General features: G+C 44.5%; 1 protein-coding gene across 5 annotated transcripts in view; it reads right to left on the minus strand.

The window, feature by feature from the left end:
* The window catches only part of CTBP2 (C-terminal binding protein 2), a 242,271-nt gene that overhangs the window by 190,968 nt on the left and 34,524 nt on the right, over positions 1-16,779 (minus strand). For 2 of the 5 annotated variants that reach the window (XM_030570772.1, XM_030570773.1), the window contains exon 2: positions 918-1,094. The exons of 2 other annotated variants lie outside the window; for them this stretch is intronic. The gene's annotated coding sequence lies outside the window, so the exon portion shown is untranslated. The remainder of the gene's footprint in view (positions 1-917; positions 1,095-16,779) is intronic. One more of the 5 variants, XM_030570775.1, reaches the window with a different exon arrangement.

Raw genomic sequence — 16,779 nt, forward strand, 5'->3', positions numbered from 1 at the left:
TATCCCTCACTGGAGTAGAGGGAGGCAGGGAATCAGGAAGACCATGAGTTGTAGTATCAGCTGTTCCGCTAACTAGGGTGCACCTCACAGCCCTTATTAGCCAGGCCTCATAACCCAGCCTTAGACACTATTCATCCATTCTACCCCGGAGAGCTGGGTTCTGTGTGATGTCTGGAGAAACTATCTAAAGACCTTCATGCACGGAAGCTGAATTAAGGTTGCATGGGCAACTTAACATTTCACATTTACTAACTTTTAAATGCTTGATTTTATAACCATAATGTTCTTTTAACAGTTTTTTTTAAATGTAATTTTAAAAAATTAAATACAAAACAGCTCCAGAATCTCCACTGCATGCAACTGCACAGGAAGAGAGGTTGTCTTTCAAGCAGGCAAGTCTCAAGTCATAGGTCAAAAACCAAACACCTGAAATTTCACCCAGAAACTGAAAGGTAGCTATGATTCCATTCTGGCTCCAGAACGTGTTAATCATATTAGGGACTATTGTTCTGTAACTAGACCTCCTAATCAGGAGTATTTTCTAACACACATAGAACCTATTACATATAAGCAGAGTTGTTCTCTCTTCACCTCATCTTCCTCCTTTACCTACTCAACCTTGACTCTAGCCACAGAAAAAGATTTGCAAACCTCCGTCTGATCAAAATCACACAACAGTTCATCTTACCGAGTCCCCGCCCCCATCCCATTCCCCTGATCTTTCAGCAGACACACACTGACTGTTCACCTGAGAATTATAAGCAACACTCCCCCACCAGAGCCAGTAACCTCTCCCCCTCCAGGCATTCAGATCAACATTTCCACACCACCATCCATCTGTCAGTCTGAAAAGCAGAAAGACTAAGGACAGTCCCAGATCTAAGCCTTGAGGAGGCTTCACACAAGTTTGTGCTTACGTTTCTCCTTGCAGGATCAAGGTTAAAGTGTGATCAAAAGGCTGCACTGAAAGTTAACGGACCTCTGGAAACACCTTCTAGAGAAGATGCGGTGGAGGAAGATGACAAGAATGGTCAGGAAGGTAGCCTTCTCTTCTATAAAGCCTTGGATGGAGGCCAGCAATAGGAACGAAGAACCTAGGAACACAGAGGGCATGTCTGAAACAAAAGATGGTCTGCACACAGAAGTAGCCTGATCCTATCCCTTCTTCTCCCACCTGCTTCCTCAAGGCAATCTTATTCCCAACCCAGTGATCACAACATTGTGGATGCTCCAACAAGGAAATGGATAATAAAAAGCCAGTAAGATAGGTAACTTAACACAATCAAGTTTGGAGTACCTATAGCACTTGAAACCACATATTCAAATCCCATCAAGGACAATTCAGCCCTTTATTTCCACCACTCCTGAGGAACAGAAATGGAAGTTTGCTGCGTGTGTCTGCATGGTGGAAAGGAATTTCATCACAATGAAACTTTAATATCTGTGGTCCAGCCTGCTCTACATGAATATTAAAGAGCCTATAGTGCTTTTGTTCATTTGTTTTTAAAAAGGATGGATTTGCCCAAAGGTACTTAGGAACAATTTTTTTTGCACTAAGCTGGATGACTGCTGACTCCTTTCCCCTCCATTTAGAGGAGGCTGTATTTCAATGCTGGAGCACACACATAGCTTCCGAAATGCTCTGGGATCCTTTACAACCTTTCACTATAGACATATGTAAAATATTATTAAATCATGTTAATTTAATATCATGTTCAATCAGAAACAGGGATAAAAACCAAGAATATTTATCAAATGCATAACACAAAACCAAAAGAGATAGGACAAAAAACAAACAAACACACTTCCAGCTAAACTAAGAGGGTATTACAAATAATGGAAGTATAGTACACCAGTACTTGACATTATCTCATAAACAGCAAACTGCACCTCAGCTGAAATAGAAATGTAGCTGTTCCACTTAGCTTAATTTTTCAAGAAGTTACAGGTTACACCCATTCTGCTGGCAAAAATGAGCTGGTTTGCGCAAAACAATGTACTGCAAAACATGGACTGTAAATGAGGGAGGACATCATTGCAATAAATATTAAATTACAAATTCTGAAATGCAGATCAGATATTTATCCTCTGAGACCTTGCTAGAAGAAAACCACCCCTTATGCTAAATAATAGACAAAAACCATCCCCTATGCTAAATAGATCGACCTGATTCCCCTCTCTCCTATACTGGTGTAACCAAACTGTGTCCAAAGCAGTTACTTCTGCAGTACGCATATGTAGCTGAGACAACAATTAAGGCCTATCCATGAACATACTGAAAAACGAACTCTAAAACTGGACTAGACAAAAGCTAGTATTTGAGATAGGAAGAGGCTGTTTACAAAACCAAAATAAAATGGTGAACGTATTGTTGCTAGTAAGCAATACATTGTTTTAACATGTTATGATACTTATAAATATATGAAGTTTAAATAAGCAGATGACAGAAAGTTCCTTTTAATCTACTGAATGTTTATTATTCTTCACACATTAGCACTTTTCCCCTCTTACATTATATCTTCTGCCATTTATAATTAATTTTAACAGCTTCTGCAACTTATCCCACAGGTTGTTGCTGTTTCTTTTAAACAGCATGCTGCTGAGAAATTGATTTGTTTGTTCCGTATGCCTACAGAAATCACATTATGAAATATGCATAAATGTCATTTCTTGGGCTGCTTCTGAAGATTAGCAAAGAATAAAAGCTGGCTTTAAAAAACGAGACACACACACACACCCCAAATAGAAAGAAAAACTTAAAACTGAATCTCAGTTCAGATTATTGGCAATAAGAACATTCCATACCTGGGTATCCAATGTGCCCTCAGATCCATGGCTCAGATTGCTACCTAACTGGTACCCCAGTGCAGCTGTGTCTCCGTAGCAGCGGAACTCACAAGGCACACCAAGTATCCTGGGGTCAGGATGGAACTCTTCACGATAAAGTGGGCCAAGACTGCCACCTCCATCAAGAATCAGGTGAGGACGAAGGGGCATATATTCCCTGACCCCCTCTGTAAATGTAGAAGGTTCACATCTGCCAAGTGTTGCAGATCTTGACTCCATAGGAACTGTCTCCTGCCCAAGTATGCAAATTAATCTGAGGATAGAAAACCCAGGACCAAACCCCTATGAAGCTGCAGAGCACTACACAAATCCTAAGAGAGACAGGAGGCCCGCAGATCATTTTCAGCCATGGAAAAAACCAGTTCTGTAGATATCCTGCCTACCCCAGAACAGGAGCTGTGACATCCCAGTGTTAAACAAGCTAAACAACAGCCAACTAATTCAACTTCAGAGAGAATTTTCTGTCTACAAACCCTCACACACGTTGGCGAGGACAACTGACGCATTGACATTTCCCCTAATTCACAAGGCAACGAGATACAGGGAACAGACCCACAAATCTCCCTGACTGAACCTCCCCCATCTGTGTTCCCTCCTGCCAAAGGTCATCCCAGCAACCAGGCTGTAACAGTCTCAGCCCTGGTCTACACTACAGAGTTAGGTCGACGTAAGGCAGCTTACGTTGACCTAATTATGTCAGCATACACACTACAGCCTTGCTCCTGGCGATGTAAGTGCCCTATTACACTGACATCATAACTCCATCTCCGTGAGAGGCACAGGGCTTATGTCGGTGTAGTTAGGGTGACCTAGTGTCTGTCTAGTTGTCTCCACGCTGGAGCCATGAAATCGACAAGAAAGTCTCACAGCTCCGGCTTTCACCCCAGGGCAGGTGGGGGGGCTTCAGACTCCCAGCTGGGCAGCTACCCAGGCTCCCCACTCCAAGACAGGCTGCCCCCAGGCTTCTGGCTCCCCACTCTCAGCTGGGCTGCTGCCCACTGCCTCTCTGCTATGAGCCAGGCTGCCCCCGAAATCCTGGCCACCCGTTCTGAACCAGGCGGCTGCCCTGGATCCCCACACCCAGCTTCCCACTCCCCACTGGGAGCCTGGAAGCCGCCCTGACTCCGGAAGGGGAGCTGAGAGCCTGGTTAATTGCCATGCTCTTGGCAGGGAGCCGAGAGCCCAGGGGGGCAGCCGGGTTCCCGGCAGAGAGCCAAGAGCCCGAAGGGGAGGGGGGGAGCTGCATGGAGCTGAGAACCTGGGCTCTCAGCCCCAGCACTCCCCACTCTCCGTTAAGTCAGTGAACGTGCTCCTGGTGAGGATGCGTACCACCAACAGGAGGAGTGTAGCGTGGATGTGAACCACCACAGTAATTACTGCAGTGACTGTAAATCGACCTCTCATAAGTTGACTTAAGTTTTTAGTATAGACATGCTGACTGGTGTCCACATGGGGAAGGCAGAGCAGCAGACAGGTGGAGGCTCTGTGATGGAGCAGGAAACGCTTGCCTATTCCTACTAGACTTGGACTTGAAACCAGTGAAGAGCTCCTCTAGTTGTAGAAGCCATGGGCCTACATATTGCTCAGGTTCCGGGCCTAAGGATTTAGGTCTGTTCTTACAGAGGTACTAAAGTAGCAGACACTTTCTGTTATTATTTAACTCCTCCTATCAGAGGTCTAATATTTAACTTTTGGTTACTCCACTTTTGCAGACACCTCCAGCTGCTTATGGCTATGGAAATCCAAACAGATTACAATGTGTTTATTGTATTAACTGCATTGTACATGGTATTGATGCATTTTTCAAACAGTCATTGTTTCATACATATGTACAGATAATTTACAAATATAATAGGATCTATTTCAGTAAAATATCATATACCACACACCGGTGCTTTGCCTTGCACAGCTGTAATCAGGTTGGGAATGCAGAAAGACGAGACTGAGATTCTTTAGGTTGTACCATTCCCTTGCAAAGAGCATAATATATCTTAAAACCCACACAGTAGGACAAAGTTATTATAGAATGGACAGGCAGCACCTGCTACATTTAAGCTCACACAACAGCTTTGGTATAAAATAGAGTGGAACACAACCTGATACAATACAAAATGAACTGTGATACAGGCTAATGGAATACAATGCTGTGCACGGCAACAGAAAAAGCTTCTAAAAAACTGCAAATTAGATCCTACTCTACGGGACCAGAGTGAGATCATTCTTTGAGACGAGTCCCATTGACTCAGTTCAAGCAGCAGCACGCTATGCATATGTTTAATAGATGCAATGGTAGGCTGAGATGGAAGACATTTTTCCCATGTATTTTCCATTGCAAAACATATTGAATTACAAGTTCTGAAATGCAAACAAGGTATCTTTTCTCTGAGATCTTGTTAGACACATCACTCTCCCATATTATTACAGAGAGCTGTCAAAATATCATGATGGGAGAGCTCTTCCATAAGCTTGCAAAAGTATAACTATCGTAATATCAACTAAATTCTATTAACAGCTACACAGTCATTTTGCATAATAAAAGTAAAGGTTCTTTATTTGTGATCTACTTATTTATGGCCATCTAACCAAGAAGCACTTATTTTTCCCTGATGCCTTTGTTAAAATTACAAGATAATTTGGAGCTGTCATCAGTCATTAATATTTGCAACAAAATGCCTAAGAAAATTTGAGGCAGCTGTGACCTAGGACTATTGACACAGTAATAACTCCTGTAAGCAAACTAACTCAAAGAATAATTATTTTTAATTTATGTCATCATAGAAAGTACTGAAAAAGGGAATGCTGGAAATTCTGTGCAATGATTATGAAATTATATTTCTTCGCTTTTTTGCCTGTCTATAAAGTAATCAAGACTATGCAAGGTTTTTTGGGAGGTGAAATTTTTCACAGCCCTGAGCATCTTAGCTAGGTCAATTTAATTTTTATGTGTAGACCAGGACTCAGTGCCCTTGCAATGAAGCAGCCGCTGATCTTGAAATCCTCACTCAGGCTAATCACCCACTGATCACCAGCACCTGCAGGTCCCTGAATCAGAAAGGCACATACAACAGACAGAATGAAGGCAGAGAACGGGAATGGGAGATTTTTCTCCCTTTTAACGAATATGTACAGTAGTTGATCAGAGTGAAGATCATAAATCCCCTGAACAACAAAGAACCCAGCTCCTCCAGATAGCTATTCCAGCCTTACACAGAAAGAGAAAAAGAGAAATGGAGTGGTTGGATGTAAAGTTTTTTAAAGGTTACAGAGCTTTCCCAAAAAAACGTTGCTCAAAAACCTTGTTGCCATTAACTGGATACAGGTAAGGCTACGAGTTTGTCACAGGGGTCATGGATTTCATGACTTTCTGTGACTTGTTCAGTGGCCAGTGCGCCTAGCCCAGGGGCTACCTGAGCAGCTCTGGGAGCCCCAGAACCAGTTGTGCTGTCCGCGGCTGGGGCAGTCTCGGGCCACTTGCCCCCTTCCCCCAGCAGCAGGAGTTTCGGTGTGGGAGGGGATTGGGGCACAGGAGGCGGTGAGGGCTCTGGACGATGCTTACCTCAGGGGGTTCCTTGGAACTGGCAACATCTCTTGGTTCCTAGGCAGAGGGGTCAGGGGACTTTGCACACTGCCTCCGCCTGCCAGCACAGCCCCCGCAGTTCCCATTGGCCACAGTTCCCGGAGCTGGCACTCGGGGCAGAGACAGAATGCAGAGCTCCCTGGCAAAACCTCCGCCTTGGAGCAGAGGGAGGTGGATGTCGCGTCCATGCAGACACAGAGCCAGGTAAAGAGTCTGCCAGCCCTGCCACCCCCTACAGCACTGCCTGCCCCACTCCCACCCCTGATTTAGTTGGGTATATAGTAAAAGTCATGGACAGGTCACGGACCATGAAATTCTGTTTACTGCCTCTGATCTGTCCATGACTTTTACTAAAAATCCCCACGACTAAAACATAGCTTTAATCATGGGAAAGACTCAAGAGGCAGTAAACCCTAAAATGTAACTAATAAGAGGCCTGGTGATAACATTTATTTCTTGTCACTATAAAAGATTTTTCTGTGTAGCAGTTTACTTTTTTTTTTTTTTTTAATTATTACTCCTTGATGGACATGATACTATTAATTTAATTTCAACTTGCATTTCATATTAGTATAATCTACACTAAGTTATCTCTATGGCAGTAGCAAAATCACTTTATAGTGAGCTATATCATTTCAGAGTTAATTACATGTATTTTGGCTTTGATAAATGAAAATACCAGACATGATTAACTGCAGGATAATCAATATGATCCAGCTATTAGACATCCTGATGAGCTACCCAGAGTATAGGGACAACCTATGGTAATCAACTAATTGAAGAATATGTACTAAAAAAATTTTACAAAATCCAGACTTCAGCTTTAAAAAATACCCTAATAAAACTCACCAGGAAAAATGCTCTCACAAAATCATGCAGGTCTTGCAGCTTGAGAGACTTTTTTTTTTTTTTTTTTTTTTTTTAATAAACAGGAATGTTGCTTCATTGGCTTAAAACCAATTACTGTGATAAAACACTGAAAAGCAAAATGAATTTGCTGGTGAATTCTGAAGAGTATTTCTTATTTACATCTACCCAAACTCCTTTAATTGTATTTTTCTAATACCTTCCGATTTCTGGTACTGCCCGAGATTGTTAAATAGTTTCATTTAAAACACTCTATTTATCTTGGTTTAGTCACACACCAGATCCAATTAAGCAGTCAAATACTAGAACAAATTAACCCTTTCCATGTCTTTTGACATGAAACCAATAAAAGGATGCGGGGAGAGGGGGAGGGAAAGCAGTGATGCTGTGTCATCACCAAGCAAATGTCAGTTAGCTTTACATTTCCAAAGAGGTGTGCAAGAGTACATGGAGGAAATAATACATACAAAGCTAAAGTGTTACCAAATTTTTGAAAAATATGACTTGCACTCTGGAATTCCATAAATCTACGGTATGTAAGTACTATTAGCATAAATGCAGACAACGGTTAATCTACCTTAACCCTGATTAACAGTTGCAGTTGCCCATTAATACTAGGCATTTTAACTTACTACTGAAATTGATTAGTCAGTTAAGAATTCAATCCTAATGTTCAATAAAATTGCACTTTCTTTGCAAATGCACTATGAAATGAGGTGATGCATTTAACAGCACTCACATATATTACACTGCATGTAGCATAAAGGTGAAATGTGCAGTGTGATCGGCACTGCTTGAACTATTTCATACACACCTGTAGTTGTAATGAGTGGTGGGTAGTGGTAGTGCCTAAACACTCAGTTCTCTTGGAAATAAAAATGTTTCCCTGAACTTGCACAGTACATGTAAATACTGTATAGAACTGAAATCTAGAGCAAACTGGCATGTAACACATGTGGGGGTGGAAGGCTGACAGTGAATCTGACAGATGAGGTGTGGGTTGGTACAGAGCAGGGGAAGAGAGATGGGAAAGCCACATGGACAAGAGCAACAACTATCATTCACATGGGACCTTTTATTGGAAACTCTGAGTAACTCCATTGCTGCACAGCCATGAAGCTGTACAACAGTGGCCTGGAAATCAACTACCACTGCATGACTCACTTCCTTGAAGAGGCATAAATGAAGAAGCTCAGCATCTAGATCTCATGGGTCAGAGAGAGCCTAGACACAGCTGTGAGTTAAGACACGAGGAAAGGGACCAAGCTTGGCTCGCCACTGGGGAGAGAGTGATGGGGGAGGTAAAGCCTGTCTGGAGCAGGTTGGACTAGAGTGAGCTGACCATGAGCAAAAGTTCAAGGTGATTCATGCCCAGAGGGAGTAAGGGTGTAGGGGTGGGCAGGAAGTGACTGGCAGGGGGTCCTTTGGAGGGGGTTTTCTGACGCAGACTGAATAAATGACCCCTGACTCTCTCCCAAATGCAGACCTGTACTTTTTCCTTTTTCTAAGATCTCTACTTTATTAAAGAATTGTCTTAGGGCAAAATATAGAAACCACCCTCATCTGATCCCATCAAAAACTAAAACCGCAAACCAAAACCTTTTGTTGAGGAAAATGTCAGTTTACTGTAACACTTTTTTTTCTTAACACATAATCACAAGTTACAATATTTCACATGACATTATAGTGGTATTGTACTGCTCACAGCACAGTAGACTCATAGACTCATAGGTCAGAAGGGACCAATATGATCATCTAGTCTGACCTCCTGCACAAGGCAGGCCACAGAACCCTACCCATCCACTTTTATACAACCCCTAATCCAGGATTGAGTTATTGAAATCCTCAAAACTGGTTTGAAGACCTCAAACTGCAGAGAATCCACCAGCAAGCGACCCATGCCTCACGCTGCAGAGGAAGGCGAAAAACCTCCAGGGCCCCTGCCAATCCGCCCTGGAGGAAAATTCCTTCCCGACCCCAAATATGGCGATCAGCTAAACCCTGAGCATGTGGGCAAGACTCACCAGCCAGCACCCAAGAAGGAATTCTCTGCAGTAACTCAGTTCCCATCCCATTCAACATCTCCCCGCAGACCACTGAGCAGACTTATCTGGTGATAATCCAAGATCAATTGCCCAAATTAAACTATCCTATCATAACATCCCCTCCATATACTTATCCAGCTTAGTCTTGAAGCCAGATAAGTCTTTTGCCCCCACTACTTCCCTCGGAAGGCTGTTCCAAAACTTCACTCCCCTAATGGTTAGAAACCTTCGTCTAATTTCAAGTCTAAACTTCCTAATATCCAGTTTGTACCCATTCGTCCTCGTGCCTACATTAGAACTAAACTTAAATAATTCCTCTCCCTCCCTAACGTTAACCCCCCTGATATATTTATATAGAGCAAGCATATCCCCCCGCAGCCTTCTTTTGGCCAGGCTAAACAAGCCAAGCTCTTTGAGTCTCCTTTCATAAGGCAGGTTTTCCATTCCTCGGATCATCCTAGTAGCCCATCTCTGGACCTGTTCCAGTTTGAATTCATCCTTCTTGAACATGGGACACCAGAACTGCACACAATATTCCAGATGGGGTCTCACCAGTGCCTTATATAACGGTAGTTACAGGTCTGTCTAAGTTTCCATTATAACCCTCTCTTTCCAGGAGGGCAATTGCACCATGGATGGTTACCATACTCTTTACACGTAAACACCAAGCCCAGGGCTGGACTCAAGGTTGGTGATTCTCCAGGGTACACATGCAAAAGGTCGCATTTCTGGCGTTAGAGGTGAATATTTACAGTCAAAGGTTGGGATGAGAGGCAAGTTCCACCTCACTCAGGCTTGGCTGACAATCTGAGACAACAGGATGAGGGTTGGCTTTTTTTTCCAATCCTCAGATGTTAAATGAGTCTTTGAAAACATGACAGCAAAATCCTTCATCATAAGGGAAATACATTTTTAAAAAACTGCCATAAATTAATCTTACATGAAGGAGTGTCTAAATAGAAAAAGACTATGCAGGTCCTCTCAGGGCACAGTTTGCCACGGGCCTGCCTTGTTAGCCCCTAAAGAAATCAACACATTACATCTTTTAGGTCATAGCCAAATCATGCAAATACAAAAAGGACACCATGAAAGGGCTGGCCTTTCAGTTTCAAGCAGCAAAGACTCATGCTTTTAGATACAGAGATCCTGCATTCAAACCTAACAGCTGACCTACAATTGATGTTGTTACAGCAGCATTTTGCTGTTTGCTATTCTATAACAAAGTAGCTTTCATGACTTTAAGGCCATGATCCAGCAACTCTCTGCACCCAGGACTCTCAATGGACTTAAACAGTAGGTTCTGCATATGCAAGGAATGCAGGACTGGACCCTAAAACAAGACACTGGTAGGTATTTTGTTGATATTTTTAAGCACGTGGATAAGGCGTGAAGATTGGAGTAAAGAAGCTAGGATGACCCCTCTGTGATGGCACTGCTCATTTAAGATATTCCAAAGTTAGGCCTTATGGTGCTCCTTGTGATTTTCAAAACTCTGTATCTAATTGACTTAGTCACAGGAATTACAGGCTACAGAACAAAGATTGTTTTAAATTTTATGCAGTGCTTCCATATTCTCATGAATGTTCACAATTGCTCTCCTGTGAGCCACATCACCATCATTTACAGACTCCTGCGTAAAACAACAGCAGTTCACAAAGCTCCCTGGTTATCTCTTAACAGAGTGGTCCACGTAAGTGGATCCAGATCTCAGAAGTGTTATAGGGACCAGAGACATTTACAATCCCTGCTCTGCTCTCTACTTACTTCTGAAATCTCCATACTAAATCTGGGGCTGAAAAAAAGATTTCACGTTAAAAGGTAACTTACAAAAAAATTTCCCTATGTGCCTTTTCAGTTGTTTCATTATGGCTTTATAAAAGGCCTGAATATTTTTCACCCCTTCAGAGTTATTCTTCTCCTGATTATTTTCACATTGAAATACCAGGTCTTCTTGAGGAAAACAGAATGGTGTGATGGACAGGGCACTAGCCCGAGGTGCCTGAATTCTCTACTCAGCACTGCCACTGACCTGCTGTGCAACTCAGAACAAGTCATTTCATTTCCCTCACCCTCTCCCTACCCTCTGTAAAATGGGGATAATGATACTTCCTTTCCTTTGTAAAATGCTCGGAGATTTACAAATGAAAATCACCTATACGCATTATTAAATTATTATCTTTGTTATCCTATTTTATAAACTCCTGACAAACATACATTCGGGAAAAAAGTTCTCTTTGGGTTTGCCTAGATTAGTAGAGGGGTTAAGGTTAGCTACCACATTAAAGTCAGCCCTAAAGCTAATTTGCATCTAACCTGAGGGAAAGATCTTGGTTAGGTTGGGGTCAGCCAACACATGTTATCTAATGCCTAATCTCACCCTCATCTCTTCATTTAGACAAACCCTGTGTTAGATTTGAACACCTTGGCCCTTCAGCTAAGGTCTTGGAAAGCTCCCATTCCAGTTCTCTGGTTCTCCAGCAAAGACAGGGGAGACAAGAACTAATATTCCCAATATATCTAAAGTGAGAGATAAATAGGAACAAATCTTTCATGGCTGTCTTTATACACCCCAAAGACCTGGTCACCTCTGTAAAACCCATCCTCTCACAGCCCGTGCTACTGCCAGGCTGCATGTCCCTCACATCACTATACCGTGAGGAGTCGATTCTTCTCTAGGGGGCACTCGGCCTCTTTAACTGACAGGAGGCCCTGGCGCCTGTTGAGTGGATTCAGTATATTGCAACAGTGAGACAGAAAGATTAATGTCAGCAGAGGCAGAACACTTAGAGCTCTGTTATGTTGGGTAGACGGGTGGATTCGTTCTCTTCTTTGTATCTCCTCTGAGCCACATCCTCACCTGTCCAACACTGCAGATTTCAGAAGGAGTGAGTCAAGGCTCCCTGGGGCTCACCTCCGCCCTCCTTATTTGCTACTGATGGCAGCAAAGGGGCCTTATAAACCAGTGACTAAGTAAAACATTTCAAAGGGAGAATAAATCACCCGTTATTATATTGCTGGAAAAAATATTACCAAAAGGAGCCAAAGGAAACTCAAGCACATCACCCGCCCCGAGAGTATTAAGCTTTTCAGAGTAAATTCACAGCTATATAGGCAGGGCATTCTTTCCAGATTTCATGCCATTGTGCCTATGGTACTTGCTTGTTTTTAAATCAACTGGGTGCTTCAAACTATAGACATAGATGGTGTGTGTGTGACAACACTCGTTCTCCTAAGCATTTATTTGGCAGGCAGCATGGAAAACATTGGCATCCCACGGGTTAAACTGACAACTCAAAGTGAAATTAACTCCTCCTGATTTGCAAGGTTACAACAAATATGCACATATTTTTTTAAAAGAGGTAGGAAGACACTACCCAGAGAGTCGTGTTACAGACTTCAATGCCAGAGACATCCAGGTTAGAACATGACCTTTGAAATCTGCATCTCTGGCCAGCACAACTGAATCACACTGCAGGAGTGGGAGTGATTGGCCTGCCTTTCTCCAGATCCTTTTGTTCTACTGATGTCCACTTTCTCAGAGTCTGACTACAGATGTTCACATGACAACAGAGAGAGGAACTGATCACAGAACAGCAATGATGCCAGAGGCCCTTGATTGCTTTTATTCCAGTGATTCTGTGCATCCATGTAACATAGCCCATTTAGGTCCCTATTGTTCTTAATTAAGCCTTACTCGGTTGGAGCTTAATCCTGCCTCCAGCACTGAATACTTTGATAATAAGGATTTGAGGAAGCAAAATGACTCTATAGCTCAACTCAAGCCCCTCATAAGTTTGAAGCAAGCGATGAAACACTTAAAAAATAAAAATAATGGGAGCGTGTGAAGCTAGAGCCTAAAACAGCTGCAGTCCTGGGGCTCTTCCTGGCTCCATTTTGGCTCTGTACCACGGTTCAAACTGCACAATACACACATGTTCAAATGAACTAGTCTGTGTATTTCCAGCCTTGTGCTACCACTATTACTATGCAACCAAACAGAAGTTGCCTGTGTTCATATGGTCTACTGCACACATGTAATAATTACGGTGATACTTAGCACTAATACAGTGCTATCGTCTGCAAAGCTCTTTACAACCATTAATGTAGGTCAGACTACCCCAGAAGTATTAACACATGGGGAAAATGACTATTTTTAAAAGTGGAAAATATTTTTGTCATAATGGCTACATATAATTTTCCAACGGTGCAGTTTGATTTCATTCATTATTCATCAGAAACAATAAGTATGAATGTGCTTTGTAAGAAATTCTCCCTTATTCAGCAAAAATATTGAGATGAGGTGGTTATTCACCCATAACTGGAAATTCTTCGAGATGTGTGGTCCCTATTTGTACTCCAAATGCAGGTGTTCATGCACATCATGTGCCATAAGTTTTCAGCAGCCGTGTCCATTGACCTACGCAGCCCTCCTACATCACCATGTGCTCCAGGCAAGATTAGAAGAGGCATGTGAGGTAACGCAACCTCAGTCTCCTCCTATCCAGTCTCCCTCCTACCATTGCATGTAGAGAGTCCTCAGCAGAGGGCACAGTGGGCAGGTACCGGAATACAAATAAGGACCACACACAGGGGTGCTGGAACAATTTGTATAGTGGGGATGCTGACAGCCATTGAACCAAAATGTAAACCCTGTATATATGACGGAAACCACTTCAAGCCAGGGGGGTGCAGCAGCACCCCCAACACCTTTAGTTCAAACACCTATGACTACACATTTCAAAGAACTTCCAGTTATAGGGGAGTAACGTCCTCTTCTTTGTCGAATGATGGTCCTTATATGTATTCCAAATGCAAGTGAGTAGGGACAAACGATCAGCTTGGAGGTGGGTGCGAGGACGTGATAGCTAAGGCCTGCTTTAGAACTGCCCGCCCCCTGGCCGCCTCAGTGAGGGACAGAGCCATCAGGAGCCATCATCCAGGTAGGGGAATACGACGTGTCCCAGCCATCGGAGGTGGGCTGCCTCAACCACAAAGACTTTGGTGAAGACCCTGGGAGCCGTCATCTTTCCAGGACCCTGAATTAGCAGTGGCTGTTGTCAACACGGAAATGAATGAATTTGCAGTGGCCAGGTGGATGTCAATATGGAAGTATGTGTCTTGTGTGTCAAGGGTTGTGAGCCACGCCCACTGGGAAACAGGGGAATGATGGATACGAGTATCACCATATGGAACTTGGTCTTTCTGATGAAGGTATTGAGCATACGGAGATCGAGGACTCCGCCCTTCTTCGAGATGAGGATGTACGGGGAGTAGAAGCCCTTGCTGATGAAGGGAGCAGGCACAGGTTCAATTGCCTCTTTCGTGAGGAGGATGTCTGCCTCATGTTGAAAGAGGGTGTGGGGGGCAAGGCATGGCAGGGGGGGGACTCTGTGGGAAGGGAAGGAACTATCAAGTAGTTGTGTTGTATGATCTCCGGTACCCAGCGATCCGTGGTGCTCTTGCCCGAATGGAGGGTGAATAGGGCAAGACAGCTCCCAAAAGGTGGTATGCACAGCTGCAGGCAGTGACGTTGGGGGTTAGCAGCTCTCGAACACTGTGTCAAAATTGGGCCTTTTATTGGTGCCACGGCATGGTAGTGGAAATGGCAGTGGTCAATAGTTGTGGGTGCTGGAATTGGGGGCACCAGCAGGCCAGCTCCCCATAACTGGCGTAGGTGAGTTAGTACAGCGGGTAAGGGCGTGGGCAGAATGGCGCTTTAGGTTGCCAGTGCCGGGGGGTGGGCAGAGACTGTAAATCCTGAGAGACTGGAGGGTCAACCTCAAGTCTTTTAGATAGTGCAGGGTGCCGTCCATTTTAGTGGAGAATAACTTGTCTTCATTGAAGGGGAGGTCCTGGTGGATTGGACCTCCATGGGAAAACCAGATAATTGGAGCCACGCTTCCCACCTCATCACCACTCCCATGGCCAGGGAACAGGAGGATGTGTCCGCTACATCCACTGTAGCTTGGAAGCTGGCATTGGCCACCAGGTGGCCTTCCTCCATCAGGGACTGGAAACATTGACACTTCTCCTGTGGGATGTCCTCCAAAAACTCTGCCAGCTTGGCATAATTATTAAACTCATACTTCGCCAGCAGGGCTTGGTAGTTTGAAATGCAGAATTGCAGGGCTGCTGAGAAGTACAGTTTTGTGGCCCATGAGGTCCATGTTTTACTACCTTATCTGGAGGTAGAGTAGTGCTGGTGTACCCGTGCCGTGGCCATGTGCACTACCAGCAACGTATGAGGGAGGAGGAAAGGAAAACAGAAAGTCAGTCCCCTTAGCTGGCATAAAGGATCTGCCTTCTGCCCTCTTGGGCATTGGTGCACAGGATGCCAGCGTTCACCATGCTGCCCGGGCGGGTTGTAAGTTGGTCTCATTAATAGGCAGAGCTACATGAGCTGGTCCAGCAGAAGAATGTCCAGCAGTTGGTGATGCTGGTCCTGAGGGATGCCCAAGTCAAAAGCCATTCTCTGCAGCAACTCCTGGTACTGATAATGATCATCAGGAGACAAGAGGATCAGGGGGGTAAGGGCCTCGTCCAGAAAGGAGGCTGCCGCTGTTGGGACTGGTGTGATGCCACCAATGATGGGTACAGCCAATGATAAGGATCCCAGGGCCATTGCTGCCATGAGATCAGATCCTGATGGTACTGCGGGCCCCAAGGATGTGGATACTACCCTAGTGGGACCAGAGTGTAATACATCTGGTGAGACGGATGCTCAGAAGTCCGAACCATGGTGGGAGCCCAGGAAAAAGGATGGTTCTGCAGCCAAGAAGCCCTCCAAGTCTGAAGAGGCCTCCGGAAGTGGTGGAGCCATCAGTGTGGGCGGTGCCATGACCAGTGGAGGTGGATCTCGACTGAGGAGGAACGACACATCCACTGATGTAGGAGGCTGCAGAGCTGAGAGAAGCAGCAAGGGTGGGTATGGAAGTTCTACGTGGGTGGTAGAGACCAGCATTTCCATCCATCCCAATGTCCAGGAGAAATCCTGTTGTCCACCAAACCAAGGAGGGGTGCTTGGAACAGAGCCCAGAAAATCCTGCTGCGGCTAAGGGGCTATCATGTCCCTGCGTCATCACGGAGACTATCAGTGCCAGTGGGTCTCTCTGCCATCTAGCCTTGTCCTGTTTTGGAGGAGGGCGAGTCATTGCGCAACATCTCGACCGACTGGGCCAAACTCAGGGAGGGAACACAGTGCACCACAGAGGTCCATGACGGGGACCTGCTGCACTGTTCCTACGAGCACTTTTGGCTCTCCTTCACCACTTTCTCACATCTTGGTGGAGCCGAAGGATCCAGGGGGATGTCAAGGGCAGAACACTCACCGCCAGTGAAGGGCAGTGCAGCTGCGGAACCAACAGTCCACAATCGGACTCCACACAAGCCTGGAGCGCCACCTCCAGGAGGCACTTGTGGAGGCACAGGAGGCAGGCTTCATGG

This window comes from Gopherus evgoodei, chromosome 7 (assembly GCF_007399415.2).
Source record: "Gopherus evgoodei ecotype Sinaloan lineage chromosome 7, rGopEvg1_v1.p, whole genome shotgun sequence".
Classification (NCBI taxonomy): domain Eukaryota; kingdom Metazoa; phylum Chordata; order Testudines; family Testudinidae; genus Gopherus; species Gopherus evgoodei.